Source organism: Dunckerocampus dactyliophorus, chromosome 19, assembly GCF_027744805.1.
Source record: "Dunckerocampus dactyliophorus isolate RoL2022-P2 chromosome 19, RoL_Ddac_1.1, whole genome shotgun sequence".
Taxonomy (NCBI): Eukaryota; Metazoa; Chordata; class Actinopteri; order Syngnathiformes; family Syngnathidae; genus Dunckerocampus; species Dunckerocampus dactyliophorus.
In genome coordinates this window covers 8,925,241-8,949,400 of record NC_072837.1, presented here as the reverse complement: position 1 = coordinate 8,949,400, position 24,160 = coordinate 8,925,241, and the positions used below count along the sequence as shown (strand labels likewise).

Genomic DNA, 24,160 nt, shown 5'->3' with positions numbered 1-24,160 from the left:
ATTATGCAATAAATTTTGGTCTGGACTGAAGGCCGATATCCATATCAACATATGCAAATAAAGAAATTTCATGAAAACATTCAATTGTAACTTTAGTGTCTACTTTTTGGAGAGTCTACTTTTTCTTTTTTTTTTGATACATCCTGTCCAGTGTACACACGAACGTGCCACTGATGTTCACTTATGGTGAATAAGATGGGTTTTCTACAGAAGAAAAATACATTTTAAAAAATGTATTAATTTTATTAACCAAAAAATTTTGAATTTATCCTAAATGCAAAAAAACGAATGTATTTATTTGAATTCAATCACTTTAATTTACTTAATTAATTGTTTTAATTCAAATTACTTTAATTAACTAAAGTTATAGGTTGTAATTATTTAAAAAATGTATTGATTTTTACACAAAAATGAACATTTATGCAGTAGAGCCAGGGGTGTATTTAGTCAATTTGAGACCCAAGGCAAACCCAGTCATTGGGGCCGTCTACATCCTGGTACTGCACAGACCGAAGTGTCATACTCACCTCAACACAACGTCTTCCATGTGGGAAGCAGCAAGTTACATAGCCATGTTTATATCCCCTCCCAAAAATGTTAAATATTAATGTTCATCATCGAAGTTAGTACACGAGAAACATTAATATTTAAGAATTTTTTTTCATTTTTTTCCAAAAATTATCCTGTTTCTTGAGCAAGATACACTCCGTAAGGTCCTCCTGGGGGATTATTATTCCCTAACAAGCTTTTACTGTAATGGATAAGAACATTGAAGAACGTTTAATGTAGTTTACCGCTTCAATACTCACATCTTTGTGATGAACAACACCACTCGCAGGCTCAGCTTCATGCCGACAACTACCTCCACGGCTGACGCTGACAGCAGTGCTACTGTCAAGAGCGTCCGGCTCTTGTTGTCGTGTCTGTACGTCCGTACTTGGGACGATGAAAAAGGATGACACCTTTGGTAGTTTTGATTTTAAAAAAAAGCTGTGTACTTTCCTCACGCCTCCTCCGCTCCATTCGGTTAACTTCGCTTCATCTTCCTCCGTACCGCGCCGACAACTTTGTATGCGGTAACATGGAACAGTCCATTGCGTGAGAAGGGGGGGGCGGCCGAAACGATCACGATAGATTGCGCATGTTGATGGAGTTTTAAGCATGTGAATTGGGACGAAAACAGTAATATGTATTTTAAATCAAAGAAAAAAATCAATAATCAGTTTTTATGAGACTTTTCGGGGCCCCTGGAAATCTCGGGGCCCTGAGAAATGCCTGTGTTGGCCTCATGGTATAGTCCACCCCAGACTAGAGCTGCAACAATTAATCGAGGAATCGATGATGAATCAATTATCCAATTGATCCGCAGCTATTTTAGTATTTGAGTTTTTTTAATCTAAAAATGTAAACATCCTCTGGTTTCAGCCTCTCAAATGTGAATGTTTTTTTTTTAATTTCCATAATCATTCATTTCTTTTCTGATATGTTGCGGGCCAAACCACGAACCATATATAAACATATTTTTAACAAATGATAACTGGAAGAAGTCCCGCTCGGTTTGTGGCATTTCCCCAACATCTGCTATTTAAAAAAGCAAGGAAAAAGATTTCACCGCATTCCTGCACACACAAAATCCCCGCAGATTCAGGCCTCCTCTCTAGCCGGCTGATACCATGTGACCATCAAGTGTTGGAGACGAACCGCCTTTAAACTCTACCTCTTCCATCCTGCTTGGAGTAGACTGCATGACCCACCAGCTCCATTCATCTCCACTCCTTCCTTGGGATTCATCAAGGCTCCGTGCAAGGTTAAAAACTTATAGCTGACATCATGTCGTCCATATTAATTACATAAATAGAAGCGCATGAGCGGAAGGGACGGCCACGGATATTCCCTCAAGCTGCACGGATCAATCAATATTGATCAACGATGCCTTGATGTATGGCAACATTTCACACCTGAGACCTTGGCCAGCGTGAGTGATGGAAACGGCGCTGTCGCTAAAACAATTCCCCCCTGAAATAAATAGGGTTGAATTGTGACACACCAACACACGCGCAGACACACAACAGATGCAATTGCTTCTTGGAAAATCCACACAAAGACGCGGCATCGCGGATACGTCCCTCTTTTGTTGCAGTGATGAATATGGAATAAAAAAAAATAAAAAAATTCCACATGCTTCAGTCAATACCACTGCTGCCAAAACAGCTCTTCAGCCATTATAAGTGGCTGCACCTCAGGCGATACACAAGCTAATGAATAGTGCAAGCAAGCACAAGGAAAACATTGCTTTACATTACTATAGCCTCGTCATCAACGAATAAACATAAATTCAGAACTTCCTGCCTCACATGGATATTCCCTCCGACACGTCAATTTAACTGGGTGGCTTTTATTTAAATCAAACGAGAAGGAAGGGAAGTGGCACAAACACACATCCATCCCCACGCACGCTCACGTGACCACACATTTAAGCACAAGGGGTGAAAATGAACTGCAGGGAGAGGCAGGCTTCTCTCCCAGGATGCTCCAGGCTATTTCAGGAGGCTATTTCAGGTCTTCCGTATTCTTCCCGTGCCTCTTCTCGCCATCTGAATGCAGCTGTGGGAGGGCACGGGATTATTTATAATGCTGTATCCGACCAAATTCTCCTCTCTGTTTCCCCGACCTCAGTTTAGTACGTAATACGAAGCCAACGTGTCTGTCAGATTTCAGCATTTAGCTGCCAAAATAACCTAAACATTTGAACAGGATAAAAACTCGTTCTCTGCGAAATGTTCCTCCCTGAATGTTTCCCCCCGAAGGGCTTGTTTGCTGAGAAATATTTTCATCTTCCTGTAAGGAAAAAAACTGCATACTTGCTTACGGACATGCCGCATGATATACTGCTTTTAACGTATGCTAAAGGCTCAATTTGTTTGACAGCGGTAGCAAATCAGACAGCTTCTTGGAAGGAATTTGCATCACCCATTTTGCATCCAAATGGGTACGTTTGATGAATCTTAGTCATTGTAGTGCTTACAGTGACTTTGATTTTCTGTCATACCCATTGTAGGGGACAGCATCCCCAACGATCAGTGGGTAAAAAAAACAGTTTGAAGAAATCTAATATAAGATGATTTTGTACTGCAATGTTAAATTATTATAGCCATGTTTTATTATATTGATAAGTGCAATGAATTAATTACAAGTCACATGTGTTTTCATGGTTTGATTGACCCTGAGACTTATAGTCAGGTGCAACTTACTGTACATATCAAAATAGGTATATAGTATATAGCTCGTTTATCGGGGTTAACTGGTGATAAGTGAATTTTCACGTCGTAGGAGTCCTTATTTATAAATGGAATGTGTTCATAGTTTGAGCATAGAAAGTCTGTTTACGGCCTTCTAATGACAGCAGACCCGACCGTGACAAGTGAATTTCGGCAAAGTAGGATTCAATATTAATAAATGGAATATCTTTGTAGTTAGAGCATAGTTATTCCATTATTAGAGCCCTCTAGACATGGAATAACACCCCTATAGTCGCCTTTATACTGGCATTATCCAATAAAGTGGGCATAATACGATAAAATAAGCCATTTTAGACCTAAATAAGACTTGTGCTTGTGTGCATGCATCTTCTGAAAGCCTTGTATTTGAGTTCATTTCGCCATTTTTATGCTTGGAAATGCTTAATTTGGGCAAAGAATTCTGCAACATTTGCTTAATAATGCATATTTATTTCAAGATTCAAGAGTTTTTATTGTCATTTGCACAGGAAAACAGGTAGTTCTGCCGTGCAATGAAATTCTTGTTCTGTTCATTCTCCCAAGAAAGAAAGAAAGAAAGAAAAACACAGGAAAATGAATAAGAACAGAAGAAACATTATTACCAAATGGGGACTTGGAACAGCCACATTCAACCACAAAAAAGGGTGAGTTATAAACTTATTTATATTTTTGAAAACAGTGCTAAATTTGAAGCGGAAAGTCATTTTTTGACTGATGCAACTTATAGTCCGGAAAATACCGAACTAGAATAAGAGAACTAGTTGAGAACCACTGCTTTAAAGCATAGAGGCTGCAGCATGGTGTCGCCCGTTCACTAGTTTACCCTTCGTTATTGTTACCTGTGTGTTGATGCATGTAGTTGCATCTCATTTCGTATTTCCCTGATTCCGAGTTTGAGTCTGAGTCTGCTTTTCGTGCGCGTTGTTTCGACCTTCCATGGTGAGTTGATTTGCGCCCTTTAGCTATCCCACCGTTCCTCTTTTGTTGTTTTGTACTTTGTTTTTGTGTTGCTGAGTTTGTGTCGGAGGCTTCATTGAGCCTGCCGGTAACAGAACATGGCAGGAGTCAAAAAAAAAAAAAAGCATAGTGAGTAAATAAATACCGACTATATGACAACTTGCATAATAACGTCATCATTTGCACATGTGGGCCTTGTTTTTCAGCAAGAGGAACATCTATTTAGTTGTAATCACGACAAAGCCCAATATCAAATCCAAAAGTTTGGAGTAATTCAGTATGTATTATATTATGGTCGCTTTATGCCTCACAGCAGTGGTAATGCGACTCAGCCTACTTTAATGCTGACATATGTTTTCTGTTTTTCAATGTCACGCTATGTGATGAACAGCCACAAATGGAATCTCACACCTCTGTTTTTCACTCATTGTGAGGTAATTACATGCGGTAGCCGGAATTGATTTACGTGATAACTTGCAGGGAGATGACCAACGATGTCAAAAAGAAAAGTAATTGTTTCGTGTCGGTGGCTCGCTTCACAGGTGTCGTACGTATGCAGATGATGTTTGATGACTTTCAATTCACACCTCGCTTTAAAATGCATCCCAAAGGTCTGATATCAGATTTACTTCCATCATGTAGAGTGCAACGTTTGCAAAAAAAAAAGTACAGATAGACAAAGGTTTAATAGCCTTACAGCTGACACTGGCTGTTTGCTGCTTTAATGTATGTGCAGAAACACCCCTCCTGATCAATCAGTGAATCCATGCTTGGTGTCCCCCCCCGAGCCCTCCCTCCCGGAATTGTAATTGTTCTCGCATAGCCAATCAGTGTAGATAAGATGAAGGTAGAAAGAAAATGGAGTGTGTTATTTGTTTCAGACATGCTTAACACGTTACATTAAGGGACATCGCATGGCCGCATTCCCCCAAATCAACATGCCTGAAAAGGAGTAGGTAGAAGCAGAGCTTATTTAATGCTGCTTTAAGGAAAAGGATGAAATAAAAATGTACCAATCGGATTCAAATCTAATAGAAGTAATAAAAAAGGAATACATTTTGTTTTCATGTTCAAATGAAATGTTAAAAAATGGAATGCAAATAAATAAATGGAAAATGTTCGTTGGAAAAGATGACATGAAATCATCATAACCGGGAATGAAATGAAAATTGTGCTTTGTTGGTTATGTTTAATGGTTGGGAAATTTTGTGCTGAAATAAGTTAAAAAGTAAAAAAAAATGTGTGACAAAAAGTAGTAGTCAAAAGAGTGCGACAGGTTTGGTGTCTGGTTATACAGCGGATCCCCGCACAGTCGCAATTCAGCATCCACGGCCCCGCAAGTTTGTGGATTTTTTAGTTTGTTTTTCTCTGAAAATTGGCTGTTTATTTTGTAGAAAACGCATCTTGTTCACCGTCAATCGATAATACGTGGTAAACCTTTTTTTTTTCCCATGTTTACGTCCTTATGCTTCGCTGATAATGTTTTTTTCGTCAAGCGTCGACGTTTCGCACTTTGTTCGACGGTCCTTGAAGACACCACGGTTGTCTGCAGAGACAAAAAAAGTTTGGAAACTCTGGCTTCGAAGGATCAAATCAGTGGTTCTCAATTATTTTCCGTCATGGCCAAAACGTGGATTGTGTCGTGAGTGAACAACGGCAATTGAAGAGAGAAGGGGAAGGTTCTGCAGCTAAATCTAGTCTAATAATTGCAACTCTCACTCTTATTGCAAATGTTGATCCGAAATCACAGGAGAGCGTCAACATCAGCCGTGTGTCAATTAATCACATTTTTGTGCTTGAGCAATGCTAACAAGTTTAATATGCTCTAACTATGAAAATATTCCATTTATTAACATTGAATCCTATATCGCGCAAATTCATTTATGACCTTCGAGTCTGGAAACAATGAATTGCTATAAACAAGGGACGACTGCATTCTGTTTCTTAAGTTGATAAAATAAAATGTCAACAAACTCCTGGACCGGATAGCGGTGGAGCACAGAGTACACACCTGTCATATTACATCAAATAACTAATTCAATTTCTGTTGAACTGTAGTCCCATTACTCAAAATAATTGATTTCAATGTTAGGAGTGACCTGCTGGATGCTTATGAAGATGCTTATTTCTTGTCACATTGTGTTGTCTGTTACATCCCTCATCTATTCGTAAAACCCGAGTTCCCGCTTCTCATGGGCAATAACATCTCCCAAAACACAGACGCTCGGCTGCAGCACCTGGCAGCTGATGGTAGGGCCGCAGCTGCTTTATGGAACACTGCCATTTCTTCTCATTCCCCCCAGGGGGCATAGTGACAAGCTGACCAGAACAGGACATATTGATCAGTAGCTAAGAGTAGAACACAGCCACTCAGACTTTCCAACCTGGAGGGGGAAGGACAGAACTGGCACTTCTCCCTTGCGAGTGTTGAAGGACTCCAGCGGGGTCTTTTGTCTCCGCTCTGACAGAGCCCCACTGTGCCTCATTACAGTCAGCCTCGCCTGTGCGCCAAACAGTCGTTTTTAACTCGTGTTTTTCACCGGACATGTCTGTCTTTTCAACAGCTGCTAACCCCAAAATGTACAGATGATGGTGTGAGGGAGACGCCTCAGAGAGAACATCTTTTTAGGGTGCTTTTGCCCCCGCAACTACTATATTGGTCTATCTGGGCTCTACTTTTTAGTGCAATAGGAAGAGAGACAATCATGCACAATACTGTAAGTCATTCATTTAAAGTGAGCGGCTATACCAACACCTTGCTCAGTAATTGTTACCCTCGGAGGTTGTATGAGGGGCCAGATTAGCTGTGTGGGGTTTGTCTCTCACTTAGGCCCACCTTGTACCTTGTGCCGCGTCTTACCCAGGCCAATACTGGCACCGGTTCCCACCATCTGTGAGAAGCCCATGCTTTGAATCAACCCTCAATCATTCCAGCACAGGCAATTAGTTAACAAGTGTGGTGAGCAGGGACACCTAACATGGTGTTATGCATTCCAGAATTAGATGGGTGTCACTTGATATAAATAACCGAAGTATCCATTGCCTGTGTTAGAATTAATGAAGCCTTGGTGAAAGTTCATTAAGGACAGCTTCACACTGCCTCATTTAGCTGAATCCACCCTCCATTTCAGATTTCCCGTATTGTTAAATCCTTCATTTACAACTTGGACGTGCCTGCATGCTCTATTCGGCCCTTCACTCTTTGGTCTTGGTCATTTTTTTAATACCACCGTCAACGAAGCCATTTGCTTGGTTGCAGGAGCCAGCAGAAAATGGTAGGGTAAGCAGGTAAGAGATTGGTTGTGCGACGATCAGATGAATTTCTGGAGTGTCAGAAACTCAAAGCCGTTTTCCCCCATCTGGGCACTTGCTGAACGTGGTTGGCGGAATTCACAAAACGTGTTATTAAGGCTGTTTAAGCGCCTGTGTCACTTCTATTGTGTTTTAGGCACAGCTCGAGGCAGATTAAGGTAGCAGGGATGTCTTCTTCTTGTTACAATTTATAAGGCACGAGGCAGAGGTGAAAATGTAGTCTGAGTTGCCAAGTCATGGCTCTAAGGGTTGACTAGGGTGACCAAAGGCCCTGTTTTCCCAGGACAGGTCCGGTTTTCACGTCCTGTCCTGGCCGCCCTGGGAAGCATCATGTATTCATGCACAACAGTGGTTCCAACTCCCAAGATCTTGCAACTTTTCCCGAAAATATACATACATACAATACATTCCAAACAAGCGTTTGACCTCAGGTTCCTGTGTCGTTTGTTTTTTCTGAATCATTTTTGTGCTGTTTTTTGAACGTTTTTGAACATTCTCCCTTAGGAATTTGTGTTTTTTGTTATACAGTCGTCCCTCGCTGGTTCGAACATTGCCCCCTCTCTCGATCATGTTTTTTCAAAAATTTATTAATTAATTATATCTGTTTTGTGGTTAAATATGATCTATCATTAGTGAAAAAATTTTTTAAAAAGCATGAATATTTAAGCAAATTGTACATAGTCATGGCCTAGATGATGTATTTTCAAGCATAAATATGGCTAAATGAACAAAAATACAAATATTAGGCATTTAAAAGACATGATATGAAGTGTAATACGGTATCTCTTGTGGCTTTAAGAAGTGGGGCCTGAGAAGTGACATGTGTGACATCAGCTAGCAAGGGTTGACTGTTAGCTGAGTGCTAGCAGCAGGTTAGCAGTGTAGAGAGTGGCCGACAGCAGCTCCTGTGTGAATGCTCACTGCATGTGTTCTCTGATTGGTCATAAAGTGACTGAAGTGCATCGTGAGTCTCTCAACACAAACACCAGGAGTAGAGTGTGTGTGCATGCAGGCGGGGGTGGACTCCACCAACAGGGACTGACAAGGAAGTGGGTGAGTTCTGCCATTTTATTCTCTAATTGGTGACAGAGAAAACTGGTACCCCACCCTCCCATGGATCTTTGGGCCTTACGCACAGCATGCGCTCTGTGTGTAGAGAGGGGTGGCCCTGACTGTGCCAACTTCTCGCCCCCCTGTTGTGTTGTGTCTGCAGCGGCATGTTCCCTGGCCGGCGCGGGAGAGTTAGTTACAGTAGTTACCAAGGCAGAGCGCTGCAATAAATACTGTACATAAATAAACTGACTTCAAAGTCAATCGGCCCATTATTGATCGGCCCACTGGGTAAACTCCTGGTACTCCCGATGACCAGTCTGTCTCTGCATGCCATGATACCGTGCTTTAGCCCACGTCTTCCAATCGTGCCAAGGAGGCAACGTGTACTTCAGCGTAGTACAGAGCTTGTACACTCACCAAATGTGCTGGACTGACCTGAATTTCAATGAAAGTCTGGTCTTCTTTGCTAATATTTAATACCTACCTCAGGATGTTCTCAAGGTTCCTGTTGAATTCAGAGAATAGCCTTGAGGGATTTACAGACCTACTGTCCAACCAAAATACCGGTCTGTACCACAAAAGGTTGGAGACCACATAGATCACTACAGTCATTTTTCCCATAGACAAAACCCAGCCCAAAGAAGCCAGTTCCCATTAAATTAAAAAAGAGAAATGTGACAAGCCATTTTTTTTTTCTAGGACATCGTCATATGAAATTATCACAACATTGACACATACTTCAAGACATTCTGATCTCTTCTTAATGAAATATCTCAAAGCCTGTCAGGGATGGCTTAAGTCTGTCAGTTCTCGTCAGTCTTCGTATGATGGGTCAAAACATGTGCCCTTACTTGATACAGCTGGTTGACTTCTAGCATGCTTGAGAAACAGCAGGCCCGAAAAAGAACTGGAGTGAATGTCAAAGGTAGTGGTGATATTCCCTCGTGTGCTCACAAACATATTTTTCGCCCCATATTTTTCCTCTCAACCCCATGTCCCCATCTGACACATTACACCCAAAAAAATCCTTTTAAAGAAACCACACCTGCTTATCAAAGCGGTGGTTTTGAAAGCTTCTGATCAGTGGTGCAGATGGATGGCCACAGACAACTGGCAAGCTTGGGCGTGCAGAGCAGAGTATACAAGGAGAGATGGGACAGTGACGAGCCAGAGAGAGCGTGTCTCTGATGTACATGCTGCAGTGCTGACCCCTTTGAGGAACGCTCATCTCCTTTGGAATCGTCGCATGGTGACGTCGAACGAGCCCGGCTTGTTCCGTAAAGGCTTCATTTGTCACTTCGACATTCTCTTTCAAACTCTGCCGCTCCTAATTATGCACATCCACCGGGTAGATGATATGTATAACGTCCGCTCTATCACCATAACTCAAAGGCATAGTCCTTCATTTTCTTCTTGCGCAGGCTAAAGGGTGGCAATGAGACGATTTCCTTCAACCACAACATTCTCAGTGACGCCGGATTTAAGTAGGGGCCACACACCTGCCAACAATGATTAACTTTTAAGCCAATCAGAGACTGATCCTCCCAAATGGGAGGGTACACTTACCATGCTGGGTTGATCACCAGCATCAGGATCAGTGCAGACAGACTACCAACGAGCACAATTGAAATCTCATTGAAGTCTCATTAGGGTCACAAGTGATCTGGAGATATGAACCCTTGATCTCCTGACTGTGAGGCCATCATGCTAAACGCTGGGCCATAAGCTACATTTTAGCTGTTTGTTCATAATGCCTTTCTGAGAAAAGAGTCAATATTATGGATCGTCTCGTGGAAGACAGTTCCATCGTCAAATTGACGACAAAAGTTACTGGAAATAACTAAAGTCCCATTGTTACAAACACGATCCAACTATTACTGTATTCTTATTATGACAGGAATTGTGCTCATGTGAGGTAATAACAGTTGGGGGAACAAAAGGTTTACTTTCCATGACCATACTAGTCTGAATTTTCGTCTTGTTAGCTTATATTTAATACCTACCTCAGGGTGTTCTCAAGATGCCTGCTGAATTCAGAGAATAGCCTCAAGGGATTTTAGGCACAGAATGGGTAAATATTGCTCGCAATTCCTGGAACCTATTAGAATAAACACAATCTGTTCGACAATGCTGGTCTGCTGCCGATTTCTTTGGATTTGGACAGTTTTTTTTTTTTCCATAGGCAGACTGTAACCACTATGGCATGTCTCACTGTAAAGAGATATTTTCAAAGTCAACTTTTAACTCAAAATGTGTTTGTTTTGGAGTGGCCTTTTATTGTGGCCAGTTTAATGAACACCTGTGCAATAAACATGCATGATACTACAAAGTGTGTTATCGATCTCATGCCAACTAAATACGGAGCCTATGCGGATGCTTTTTTTTTTAATTGTTCAAGATCATTGATTGATTTTGTGATTTTTGCCTTTCATTTGTTGAACATGATTCTAATCTTGAGGCATTATAGACTTTAATTTAAACATATTTTTACAAACAAACTTGTGAGCAATGGAACAGTACATAATTACAACAACAATATCAGGCAATGTAACAATATCAAGAAAATACTAGTTAATCCACAGGTTGAGTATTGTTGATGTATTATGCCAAATCAATAGATTTTAATCAGGGCCGCTGCTTAAACGGTGCCCGAAATGGTGCTTAAAAAAAAGGAAAACTTAAAAATTCTGTCCAAAAACAATGCTTTCTTAGTATTACGAATATCGAATATCGGCGACATGTAAGTAGCACAATGTAGCCATTTAAATACTTGAATGATATCAATAAAATTATGAAAATTTATAAATTTACCAATATAAAATAAAATCCACAAGAAATTGTTTGTGTGAAGTGTGTAAAAAACATTTGAAAAGGTTTTTCCAAGACTTTATGTGCATACGTTCCACACAAATTGCTACTCAGCTGTGGCGATGTTAGACTACCGTTACAACGGTGTTTGCTCATTAATCCTACTCGCAAGGGTCGTGTTTTCATTTAGAAAAATGAAGGTAGCGTCGTGACCTGCTTGTTATGTATGTTGATGTTCAGAATTCCGTTGTCTGTGAATGCGCCTCGCCGTTATTGGTGGATGATTAGGAGGCGCCGTGTTGCATGTGTGTGCGAGCTACTATACTTCATTTTTCACCATTAGCTACTTCGTTTTTCAGCCCGGTTACTACGCATCCCTAGGTATTACTTTTTATCACATACAATTGTATAGCAAAATGTAAAAAAAAAGAAGTAAACAAAAGCGAAAACTACTATCTCATTCAAATCCTTTGGCTTTTTGTCCCTAAAGCCATCCCGTGTCTAAGAACCTATTCCCTGAGTTTGTTATATAAATTATAACAATATATAAACAATGTAACAATAAGAACAACAAATAATACAAAAAGACACCTTACATTTTACACTCATCAGAATGCTAATTGGACACAATGTCATACATCATTAAAGATGCTAATTGCATTGCACTGTTTTTGGTAACCTTTTGAGCCTATTAATAATCGTATGGGAGTCAGATGCAAGACCTCTGCAGTAGTAGAAACGAGTTTGTGTGTCTCATGTTGCGCGTGTGTGACAGAAAGCGCAAAGACCACACATCAACTGCGTGGTGTGTTATTTGCTTTCTTCTACTTTAACACCAGACCATAAAAAGTTGACCGAGCCCTCACTTGTGCTTTCATCAGCATATCACTTTGTGCTTCTATTATGCAAATGAGATCGCAGCTCTATAAACCAAACCTAAATGAAACTGTGAGCGTGTCCTGACAAAACTACACACATACATTTGATCAACAAGGCTCCAATAATCACCACAGCAAAGGGACTCGCTGTACTTTCATTCCGTTAAGAGAGATCCTTTCCCTCGATCGATGTGATACTCGCATCACAATGTGTCGTGTTGCCATCCTGAAAGTCTGATCGTCAGCACGTATGTTCCCAGCTTCAATGATGGTGTGATGCATTCCGCACTGTTTCATATACTCATCCACTGTGAATTAGAAGTGTTTTTTCCACTTCAGTTTAACTTAGAAACATTTCTGGCGTCTGCAGTGATGCAGACTCTACATCGGTCTGTTGTGGTGAAGAGAGAGCTAAGCCAAAAGGCAAAGCTCTCAATTTACTGGTCGATCTACGTTCCTACCCTCACCTATGGTCATGAGCTTTGGGTAATGACCGAAAGGACAAGATCGCGGGTACAAGCGGCCGAAATGAGTTTTCTCCGTAGGGTGGCTGGGCTCTCCCTTAGAGATAGGGTGAGAAGCACTGTCATCCGGGAGAGACTCGGAGTAGAACCGCTGCTCCTCCGCATTGAGAGGAGCCAGATGAGGTGGCTTGGGCATCTGGTCAGGATGCCTCCCGGACGCCTCTCTGGGGAGGTGTTCAGGGCAAGTCCGACCGGTAAAAGGCCTCGGGGAAGACCCAGGACACGTTGGAGAGACTATGTTTCCCAACTGGCCTGGGAACGCCTCGGGATCCGCCGGGAGGAGCTGGACGAAGTGGCCGGGGAGAGGAAAATCTGGGCCTCCCTGCTTAGGCTGTTGCCCCCGCGACCCGATCTCGGATAAGCGGTAGAAGATGGATGGATGGACGGACATTTCTGGTAAGGGTATGGTTGATAAGGATTATCAACGCCAATTACCCCTCAATTTACCAGTCGGCCAGGCCTGTGTTCCGCCCTGGGCTCGAACCAACGTCCGCCAGATGAGATTTGAGAGCGCTAGCCGTCGAGTTAAAAACCAGGACTGTCAACTTGGCATCCAGCGTGACTCTCAAGGTGTCAGGGAGTGAGGCTTGCCAAAGTACAGTCATGGAAAAAATGATTAGACCACCCTTGTTTCTTCAGTTTCTTGTTCATTTTAATGCCAGATACAACCAAAAGTACCTTTGTTTGGACAAATACAACAATGACAACAAAAACAGCTCATAAGAGTTACATTTTTGGCTTGATTATTATCAAGAAAACCATGGAAGTTGCTAGAATTCAACTGTTATGTGCTATATTTGCTATCATCATTATATTTGTCCAAACAAATGTACCTTTAGTGGTACCAGGCAGTAAAATGGATCAATAAACTGAAGAAACAAGGTTGGTCTCATCATTTTTTTCCATGACTCTATATTTGCACAGCTGCACCAGCCGGCATCCGTTACATATATAAATGTGTCATGCTTACAAATAAATAGTCTTTTAGCCTGTTTCTTTAGCCACTGGGCATAGTGATATATTGCCATCACATCGTCCACGTAATATGACAGTGAGGCTGCAAAGGAAGGCCCTGGAGCGTACTGAATCAGGCTTGCCCTGCCAATACGGGAGCAGATGAGGACAACGTCTGCAGAGTTTGTAGATGCATTTATTTGACTGTACATTGGAATTTGGTAAGACAAAGGTGACACAAAGGTGCTGTTTTACCATGCACATGACAATAAAACTCTCTTGAATCTTGAATCTCTTATTACTATCCTTCCAGGAAATAGAGAATATATGACATTTCATGCATCATGCATTTTCGGGCAGCCTAACAACAAGCTATACTTATATACAGAGAACATGTGCAGCAAAGTGTTGGCACCTCAGAGATTTAAAAAATGCATCTGCGTGCTGAATAATGTTGCCCTCAAGCCTCAAGCTGGTAGTGTATTGTACAGATTGTGTGGATGTGCGCCTAATCCACTGAACGCAAATATAACATTTCATCGGAAACCATATAAAAAGTTTAGTATGATATTACGTTTGAAATTGTGTTTCTCGCAAAATGAGTGTGCCACCCATCTAAAAGTTTTGTAGAAAAGTACTGGGCAAATGTCCATTATCCTTTTTGGTTTACTTATTTATTTATTCATTTATTTATTATTATCCTTTCCACTGTGTTCCTTCCTGTTAATTATACACAGCGGTGTCATAAGTGTTTGCCCCCTTCCTGTGCTCTTAGTTTGTCACACTTAAACACACTTCAGATCATCATACAAATTAAACATTTGCTGAACACAAAATGTCGTTTTTAAATGAAACTTTTTACTATTACGGGAGAAAAAAAAAATCCAAACCCGCATGTCCCTGTGTGGAAAAAGTGTTGAAACGGTGGTGAACAGTGGCCAGCCGACTAAAATGACCTCAAGAACGCAGCGACAATTCATCCAGGAGGTCACAAAAGACCCCACAACAACATCCAAAGAACTGCAGGCCTCATGCACAAATGGCGAAAACATGGAACAGCGGTGAAGCCTTAAATATTAGTCAATGACAACACAACTGAACACAAAATTTGTAAATGAAACTTTTTATCATTAAAGGACAAAAAAAATCCAAACCCTGTGGCCCTGTGTGAAAAAGTGATTGCCCCAGAAACCAAAATGACCCCAAGAGCACTGCAACAACTCATCCAAGAGGTCACAAAAGACCCCACAACAACATCCAAAGAACTGCAGGCCTCATGCACAAATGGCGAAAACATGGAACAGCGGTGAAGCCTAAAATATTAGTCAATGACAACACAACTGAACACAAAATTTGTAAATGAAACTTTTTATCATTAAAGGACAAAAAAAATCCAAACCCTGTGGCCCTGTGTGAAAAAGTGATTGCCCCAGAAACCAAAATGACCCCAAGAGCGCTGCAACAACTCATCCAAGAGGTCACAAAAGACCCCACAACAACATCCAAAGAACTGCAGGCCTCATGCACAAATGGCGAAAACATGGAACAGCGGTGAAGCCTTAAATATTAGTCAATGACAACACAACTGAACACAAAATTTGTAAATGAAACTTTTTATCATTAAAGGACAAAAAAAATCCAAACCCTGTGGCCCTGTGTGAAAAAGTGATTGCCCCAGAAACCAAAATGACCCCAAGAGCGCTGCAACAACTCATCCAAGAGGTCACAAAAGACCCCACAACAACATCCAAAGAACTGCAGGCCTCACTTGCCTCAGTTAAAGTCAGTGTTCATGACTCCACCATAAGAAAGACACTGGGAAATAACGGCCTGAATGGCAGAGTTCCAAGACGAAAACCACTGCTGACGAAAAGAACAATGACAGTTTTGTTGTCATTGACTAACATTTTCATTTGTTTGATGATCTGATACATTTAAGATTGACAAACATGCAAAAATAAGAAATCAGGAAGGGTTGCAAACACATTTTCACACCACTGTATATTACCTCAAATGACTGAAGTATGAAAGTATCCATATTTTGATTTGAGTATTGATTTCAGAGCCTGGTATCTGAGGTATCGATATTTCAGTATCGATCTGCACATCACTGCAGAATACAACAACAAAATCACTTGCTGTACCTTTAAAAATGTATGGAGCGCAATGCTATGATGGAAAGGTTTTTTCTTCTTCTAATTCTATTGTGTTATCTTCAGCTTTCAACAAAATTATTCATCACTGCTGAAAGCTGAACAATGCGAAACTTAATTTTAGTAATGAAAAAAGGGCACTAATTCTTTAGTTTGAGCACATTGCGATTCACAGCCTTACAAGATATGTCTTGTGGCTGAAATGCAATTACATTTCTATTAATACAGCCTTTATCTTGAGAGCGTATGCGAAATGAGTTTGACATCTGCCTCCCCCATATGGATTTAAAACTAAAAAAAAGACAAAAGTAATTCACTAGAATCGCCTTTGACGCCCAATTAGATTTCCAAGCGTGGCACAGATTTATGCAGTGTTTACATTCAGTGCCTTTATAGCTTATATGTGATGTCATCTCAGCAAAATGAGGACAAAATTGTGTTCTCCTCACAGACTTTGATGTTGCTAAAATTGCAAGAAGATGGGAGCCAAACAACCTTGACGGGCCTGATGTCGCTTTTAGTCCCATTACTGTTTGTATGATATAACGTGTTTCTTTCAAATAGCGGACACCTTTGCAAAAGATGAGGCAAACTTTAACAATACCCATGGTTATAGAAATTGGAATGGAGTCCATGCAGTGTTTTATACAAGATAGGACATGCAAGGGAGCCATAATTTGATCAAATGTGATTAAATCTTAAACCTTATCCTCCACCACGGTAATGGAATTGAATTTGGGGCTGTTTTGTGAGGCGAGCAACTGGAGAGAATGGGCTTTATGACGATGCCAATATCTGATCGCAACCCGCAAGCCAAATCCATATTGTTTGATATGTGACATGTAACCTCAATATGTGAGTAATTATTGTTTAATCTCTGGGTTGCCTCAGATGTGGAGGATGGCAGGCCGGGACGGTTCCGGCGCCTCTGGGGAGAGAAAGAGCTTCCATGCTCTGGGAACCAAGACAGCTTTTATACGGTAGTTTTGATCAGCCCTCAGGCAAGACAGGCCTGAGTGTGTATGAGTGTGTCTGGGAATATATTTGCATCAGTTGCATCTGGATTTTCAAGACTGCAAAAGGAGAGTTGTGTGTGTGGTTCTTGGATGCAAATGGATATAGATTGCATGCCGAAGAGTTATATGGCGTACTTGAAGGTGACAGTCAGTGAGAGAGGTAGACGGATTGTATTTCATGCTGTCTGCACAACCAGGTCACATTTGCAGACAAGCCCATGATCATGTAAGATTTCACGGCTGGAGATAAAATATCTGTTTTTCCCCATGCAGAACTGATTCTTCTTCTTACCAGAATTTTTGATAGAATGTCTTAAGAAAAATAATCAGCTGGAATTAGTGAGAGAGCTATTGTTTTCGTTACTTTTTAGAAAGAAAGTAGGACTGTCCGATTTGCAAAAAACAATAATATTGGATCGTATCACTATCAGTTTTGGGGTTTTTTTGCCGAGAATAACATCAGATAAATTTGTGTCAAAGATAAGCCGACATTTGGGCGTCCCAGTTACTAGATTTTCGCTATTGGTCGATGGTCCTGAAAACGAAACCCTGTGAAAAGTGGGGATCTACCGTATCATAATGAAAAATAACTATACCCAACTCTTGCACCAAAGACAAAGGTTTTCTAAGAGTGTTGAGTTATCAGCTTCGTTGGACATATTTCGGAAGGATAACACGTGTTTTATTCCTTTTTACGTTTTGCTCACAACAAGCAACAACAAGCAGTAACGAACAGAAGAATTCACAGGAAGTTCCTTCACAACAAAAGCACAATGTATGGAGAAAAGCACATACCAATATGCATCCTAACAGTGCAAGGTACCACGACTCAAAAATAAACAAAACAACATTGTCAGTGAGAGCACATACCAAAAAGAGCTCCGCAGCATAAAAAGTCCCTCACCACCGGTGCTCAAGGCTTGACATTAGCTTCTCCCTGCGGGTTAATTCATGAACACTTTTCTGAAAGCCAAAACCACACATTTGTGTCTCTGTTGTGTTATGCCCAGTAAACAGAAGCACACTGAAAACGAGCCCCTTGACATCGTTGGCAAAAGTCTGCACAGATTGTTTCTCACACTGTAAAGAATCTGCTGGGATTGAACATGGAGCAGAAATGTTAGGTCCTCTGTCAGACTGTACTTTAATTGGGATGACAACTTGTAAATAAAATGAGTACTTTGTGAGTTTCGAGGTGAAAGTTTAGTCTTATCGTGAGACGTAAACCCCATCATTTTGCAGTGGTGGAGCTTAAGGTGATAAATCAGCTGAGGATTTTTTTTTTTTTCATATATAGCCGACATATATAGCCCACAAAAGTATATTTACCAAAGTTTTAGTAATGCAAAGTTAAAATGTGCAGGGAGCATCCAGAGAACAAATGCCCCTGCCAAGTCTTACAACCACTAATATCACACAGCTCTAAATATATGCTTATGCATATATTGGCTGATGCGTTATATTTTATATGGCTTAAAGCCACACCACTAACATTTGGAAACCTGGTTTTATCACTAGCAGCTTAAAGCCCATCACTATTATTTTGTTATTGTATGCACTCCATATGCGCTTTGTATGGACATCATTTTGAGAGGTGTTGATAATATTGACCATTTTCTACTGCTTATACAGTTCAGGGTCAAGGGTGAAGTGGTGCCTATCCCAGTTGACTTTGGGTGAGAGGCGGGGGACACCCTGGGGTCAGTCAATCATAGGAAACAGACATAGACATGCACACCTATGGACAATTTAGAGTCTCCGTTAACCAAACATGAATATTTTTGGACTGCGGGTGGAAACCAGAGGACCCTACAGTCCGCTGAGTCGAGAGTCAAACCCAGAGCCACCTGCCTCAAAGGAACCGAACGCACCACAGCGTTACCCAAAAAAACACTGGGAGATGAGATTTTTTTGCTTATTAATGTTATCAATGTCCAGATCCAGAGTCACCTCAAAATTTAATTAGCTTTCCTTTTTTTTTTTCCCTTCTTTAGCCCAATGCCCACATTTATGGGGGCCGAATATAAAAATGGAGTCATACTTTTTTTGGGTTGATAGATTTTAAATATTTATCTCATTTTCTTTTGAGGTAGAAATTAATTGGTGAATTGAAATGGTAAATCTAAATATTAAATGTAAATATACATGTGAAATATAAAAAAAGAAATATACAATGGTGTGAAAAAGTGTTTTCCCCCTTCCTGAGTTCTTTTTTTTTTTGCATGTTTGTCACACTTAAATGTTTCAGATCATCAAACAAATTTAAATATTAGTTCATGACAACACAACTGAACACAAATTGCAGTTTTTAAATGAAGCTTTTTATTATTAAGGGAGAAAAATGTTCTTTTTCTGAATCGTGGCGCTGTAATGGGACACACACCTTCCAAAAAGTTCAACTTTTGCCTCGTAATTTCCCAAAGGTCTTGGGGATCATCAAGATGTTTTCTGGCAAAGTTGAGACGAGCCTTAATGTTCTTTTTGGAACTCTGTCATGCAGGCCGTTTTTGCCCAGTGTCTTTCTTATGCTGGAGTCATGAACACTGACCTTAACTGAGGCAAGTGAGGCCTGCAGTTCTTTGGATGTTGTTGTGGGGTCTTTTGTGACCTCTTGGATGAGTTGTTGCAGCACTCTTGGGGTCATTTTGGTTGGCCGCCCACTCCTGGGAAGGGTCACCACTGTTCCATGTTTTCGCCATTTGTGGATAATGGCTCTCACTGTGGTTCGCTGGAGTCCCAAAGCTTAACAAATGGATTCATAACCTTTTCCAGACTGATAGATCTCAATTAATCTCAGTTCAGTTATGTTTTAACCGGGGAGACAATCACTTTTTCATGCAGGACCATGTAGGTTTGATTTTTTTTCTCCCATAATAATAAAATGTTTCATTTAAAAACTGCATTTTGTGTTCAGTTGTTGACTAATATTTCAATGTGTTCGATGATTTCAAACATTTAAGCGTGACAAACATGCAACAAAAAAAAGAAATCACCACTGTAAATATTAAATGTAAATGTTAAATGTAAAAAGAAATGTGAAATATAATGTGATGTATGAATATTAAATCTAAAATATATCCAAATATTAAATACAAGTTTTGAATGCAAATATTAAATATAAATATGAATCTTAAAAATAAATGTTAACTATAAATAAAAATGTTAAATACAAAAATCTATATAAATATTAAATATAAACATGAATGTTAAAAATAAATGTTAACCATAAATCCATCCATCCATTTTCTATACCACTTGCCCTCATTAGGATCACAGATAAACTGGAGCCTATCCCAGCTGAGTTCAGGCCAGAGAAGTGGTACATCCTGGACTGGTTAAATATAATATAATCACAGGTTAAATATAAATGTCAATATTAGATCTAAATATGAATGTTTAATTCAATGTTAAAATATATGTTAAATCTTGAAATAAAGGTTTTGAAAATATGCAAATAGCCTACAACGCACAGACCCAACCCCAGCTCTGACAGCTGTGTTGTGAAGCGGCGGCGGGGGGAGGGGGGGCACACGGCCGGTGCTCTCAAGGAGGAGAGATTGAACGGAGAGATTGAATGACTTGTGATCACGGTGATGTGTTGATGCCCTCATGTAAATCAATGTGCGGAGGATGTTTTATCACAGGTTCTCGTTTTTCACTTATGAATCATTCTGCTCATTCAACTTGCATTATCGTGACTCTTGTGACCACGCCCACAAACACGCACCAGTCGTTTCATGGCAACAATGGCAGATTCATGCGAATAACGGCGCATGCCGTTGGAATAATTTGCTCCAATTGTGTGCGTGTACCTGGTGTGTTGCATAAAGACATGAAATAGCTGAAAACAAGGCGATCCAAAAGCAGTGAAAGCATTGCCATACCCCGTATTACGGAATGGTTGTGACAAATAAAAACTTGGTAACGAATGCGATATAAGTGGGAGGGGCACTGAAAAAGGGCGCCGTTGAAACAAGAACTTCTATTGGGAAGGAGTCTCAATACCTTTCTCCACACCGTGCATATAATACTTTCATTTATTTTTATTCAACTTTTCTACAACTGTAAATGAATGTAAAAAGTATTCTGTATAGAACAATAGTGTTTGAAAGAAGTACTTTGTGTTAGAATATGAGCATGTCATGAAATTATGCTACTTTCAAAATCAAATCACATTTTGTCTTCTTGTTTCTCCTGTAAAAAAAAACAAAAAAAACACCCTGCCACATGCATTTATTACTATTATTATTTTTGATGTGACAACTTTTGCAATTTTAGAAGGTCCCCGTACGTGTTCCGCAATCAATGACAACATCAAATCTTTGTCATCAATGATTGGTTTCTCCCCACGGGCCCCCCTTCTTCTGTCATCGCTCCTCCTCCTCATTTTGCTTTGTTCTACTGAAGTGCACCTTCATGCTTGCCTTGCAAACTGCAGCTTTTACTTAACACAGCACTTAATTGCAGGCACATGCTTGAGTGGTCATGGTGCCCATCAGAGGCAAAATGAGCCACAACAGCGCAGCATATATTACTGTGGAATCAGCTGCCGTGGTGCCAGGCTTCCACTCTAAGCCCCTGCCTGATTGCAAACCGGAGCCGAGTCCATCTCTGGGGTACCGGCACCAGATGGCGGTGCCAGTAACAGCACTAGAAGAAAAATGGCAGTGAGGGGTGAGAAATGGAGGAACGGAGTGGGGAGTGAGAGATTGCATGGGAAAGGGTTCAGTGTGATTATTAGATTTCTAAACTCAGGCGACTACGGGTGGATTTGCATAGCCTAGGGTTGGCAGTGGCCCACTTTTCCCTCCTTGTCTTTCTCAAAGACTGCCAGTGCGTTCCATTATTTGTCAAGGCGGCTTGCGGGATGGAGAAAACAAGAGCTGGCATACAGAGTTTGCATTTAGCGTTTGATTTCTGAAGGCACCTTAGCATCAAACAAGCTGAAGGAACAGAAGGTATTGAGGGGACATCATAGCAGGCCGCACGTGTTTTACAGACATTTTCGGGCCCTCCTTTTTTTCTCCCGCGGTTCGAATGGCTTCCACACATTAGCTTCTCATCTCATTATGATCTCAATTCCAAAATAGGCACGGCGCACAGGCTGAAGCATATGGTGACTGCTGAAGGAAAATAAATAATTCAGTGCAGCGAGATAAGTCTATAATTTTAACTCAGAAAGAAGAGATGCTCAATATTAGCTTTTTTTACCGATATTGTCAAACTCTTCATTATAAATATCAACCGATACTGGGAGCAGTTCTTCCCTCTAACTATTGTCAGTTCACAGCTAGTGTAATGAATAAACACTGTTTGTGCAAAATAAGACAAATACACAAATCCTCCAACAAAACTCCTGTAATAGGAGGCCAGACCCTGGAAGCTTTTAAAGAAAAACTGCCCTTTTAAACAAAAATGTTTTTGTTTTTTTTTTAGTTTTGCCAGGGTTCGCCTTGCTCCATTCACACCGATGACAGCGGACGTGCTGTCACTCAGTCTGTTTTCTTCATTATGCCACTGCTGTGTCCTCCTAATATGATACTTTTTCCAGTATTTTCATCTCCATTACTGTGAAAGTCCACATCTTCGCGTCCGTGCAGAAACGTGAGCGCTGTGCCCCAGATACACTGATGCCATGGGAACCAGCCCAAACCATATCTTCCAGCTCCTTTGAGGTATACCTCAAGCTCTCCTCCCCCATTGCCTTCAGAACCTGCCAGGTCCAGTGGTCCATCTCCGCAAGGTCGTCATGTGGTTGGTGCATTCTGTCACGCTCAGGCATGGTGGTAATGCTGGCGACGACCCCAAGATGCAGACATGCAACCCGGTGCAGGTTAAAAGTATATCTTTTAATTACTGCTGCAGTGCAGCAGCGGGGATTCAGCAACAGACAAGCTTCCAAGCACATGTACTGTAATGCTCAATGCACCAACACAGGACTGACGCCAAAAGCTGGACTCAATAATCATGTAGAAATGAGGAGCAGGTGCGTTGGAACAAGAAAGTAAAGGTGAAGGAAACTGAGCGTAACAGGACAGGAAATAAATACAAAATAAGAGCCTGAAAACAGAACTAATGCCCAAAATGGTAAAATAACCAAACGCACGCAGTTCAGTCTCTTTATTGCCATTGCTCGCTTGCGACAAAGGAAGCTAACAAGCTAAATCCACAGAAGAACAATCCAGCCTTAACACATGTAAAGTATAAAATGTATAGGTGCTCATCATGAATGATCATGGAAGATGATGGATAGAACAGATGGAATCAGAACCATTAGCCTGGTCTTTGGACGACCACTGCAACCACGCTTCCGTCTGCCGTGGGGCCGCCTCCATCTCCCCCTAAAGCGGCTAGCTGGATGATCCTGCTATCTAAACGGTTCACATAATCCACACTTCTTGCTTGAATTTAGTAGACGTTCTCAGGACAGAAGTTGGAAATTAGCCTTGGAACCCTTCTGTGTGTTGATGTTCCCTCAATTGTAAACGGCGGATATGGTCGAAGCACCTACAGTAGCTGCTCTCAGGTCTGTATTACCCCATGATGACACGCACCCAAGATTCACAAGGTCAAAACAACAACCAACCACAGCCTGTGTTTGGCTGTGCTAGCACTGTAATGCTGCACTGACGTCATAGTCTCACTACTTGATTGGTTTTTTTTTACTGTTGTAGCAGAAAGCCCACACAGACAGTAATTAGATCATGTCTAGGGGCAAAACAAATAAATATAGACTGCTCTCTGGTCCCACTGAAATGAATTTGACGCTAAAATGTACTACGCATGTTGTATGATTGATAGCCATTATCAACAGGCAACCTTTTGTGGAAAGGCTGCACTTACAGTAGCAGTTTGCAGCCCTGGAACTCACCCATCTGCTCATTTTTATGGATTTATCTTTATCGTTCTAAAAAGGCATGTTTGAATGGATGTCAAGAGGGTCAAACCATTCTTTTCCACTTCTACTTCCACCAGTTATTTTGTGAGGAAAAACGAAATGTTACAACACGAGTTACAGGTTTTTAGGTTTTTGTCTTTAGTAACCACGGCGATGGCTTTGAAATGAACACAATTAAAAAGTGACTGAAGAGAAGGTTTTTAGCCGTTATTTCAGAGCTATAAAAACATGCAATTACAGTAAAATTTTACAGAGTCACAGAAAAAAGTCTGACTGAAGCCTGCAGCCGATGGGAATCATGACATTCTGCAGCCACCTTACAACAAGGC

The 24,160-nt window shown here is 40.9% G+C and overlaps 1 long non-coding RNA gene across 2 annotated transcripts in view; it reads left to right on the top strand.

Annotated features, from left to right (window-relative positions):
* The window catches only part of LOC129172401 (uncharacterized), a 125,802-nt gene that overhangs the window by 75,296 nt on the left and 26,346 nt on the right, over positions 1-24,160 (top strand). For both annotated transcript variants that reach the window (XR_008567002.1, XR_008567003.1), the window contains exon 5: positions 3,822-3,922. This is a non-coding gene — a long non-coding RNA (uncharacterized LOC129172401). The remainder of the gene's footprint in view (positions 1-3,821; positions 3,923-24,160) is intronic.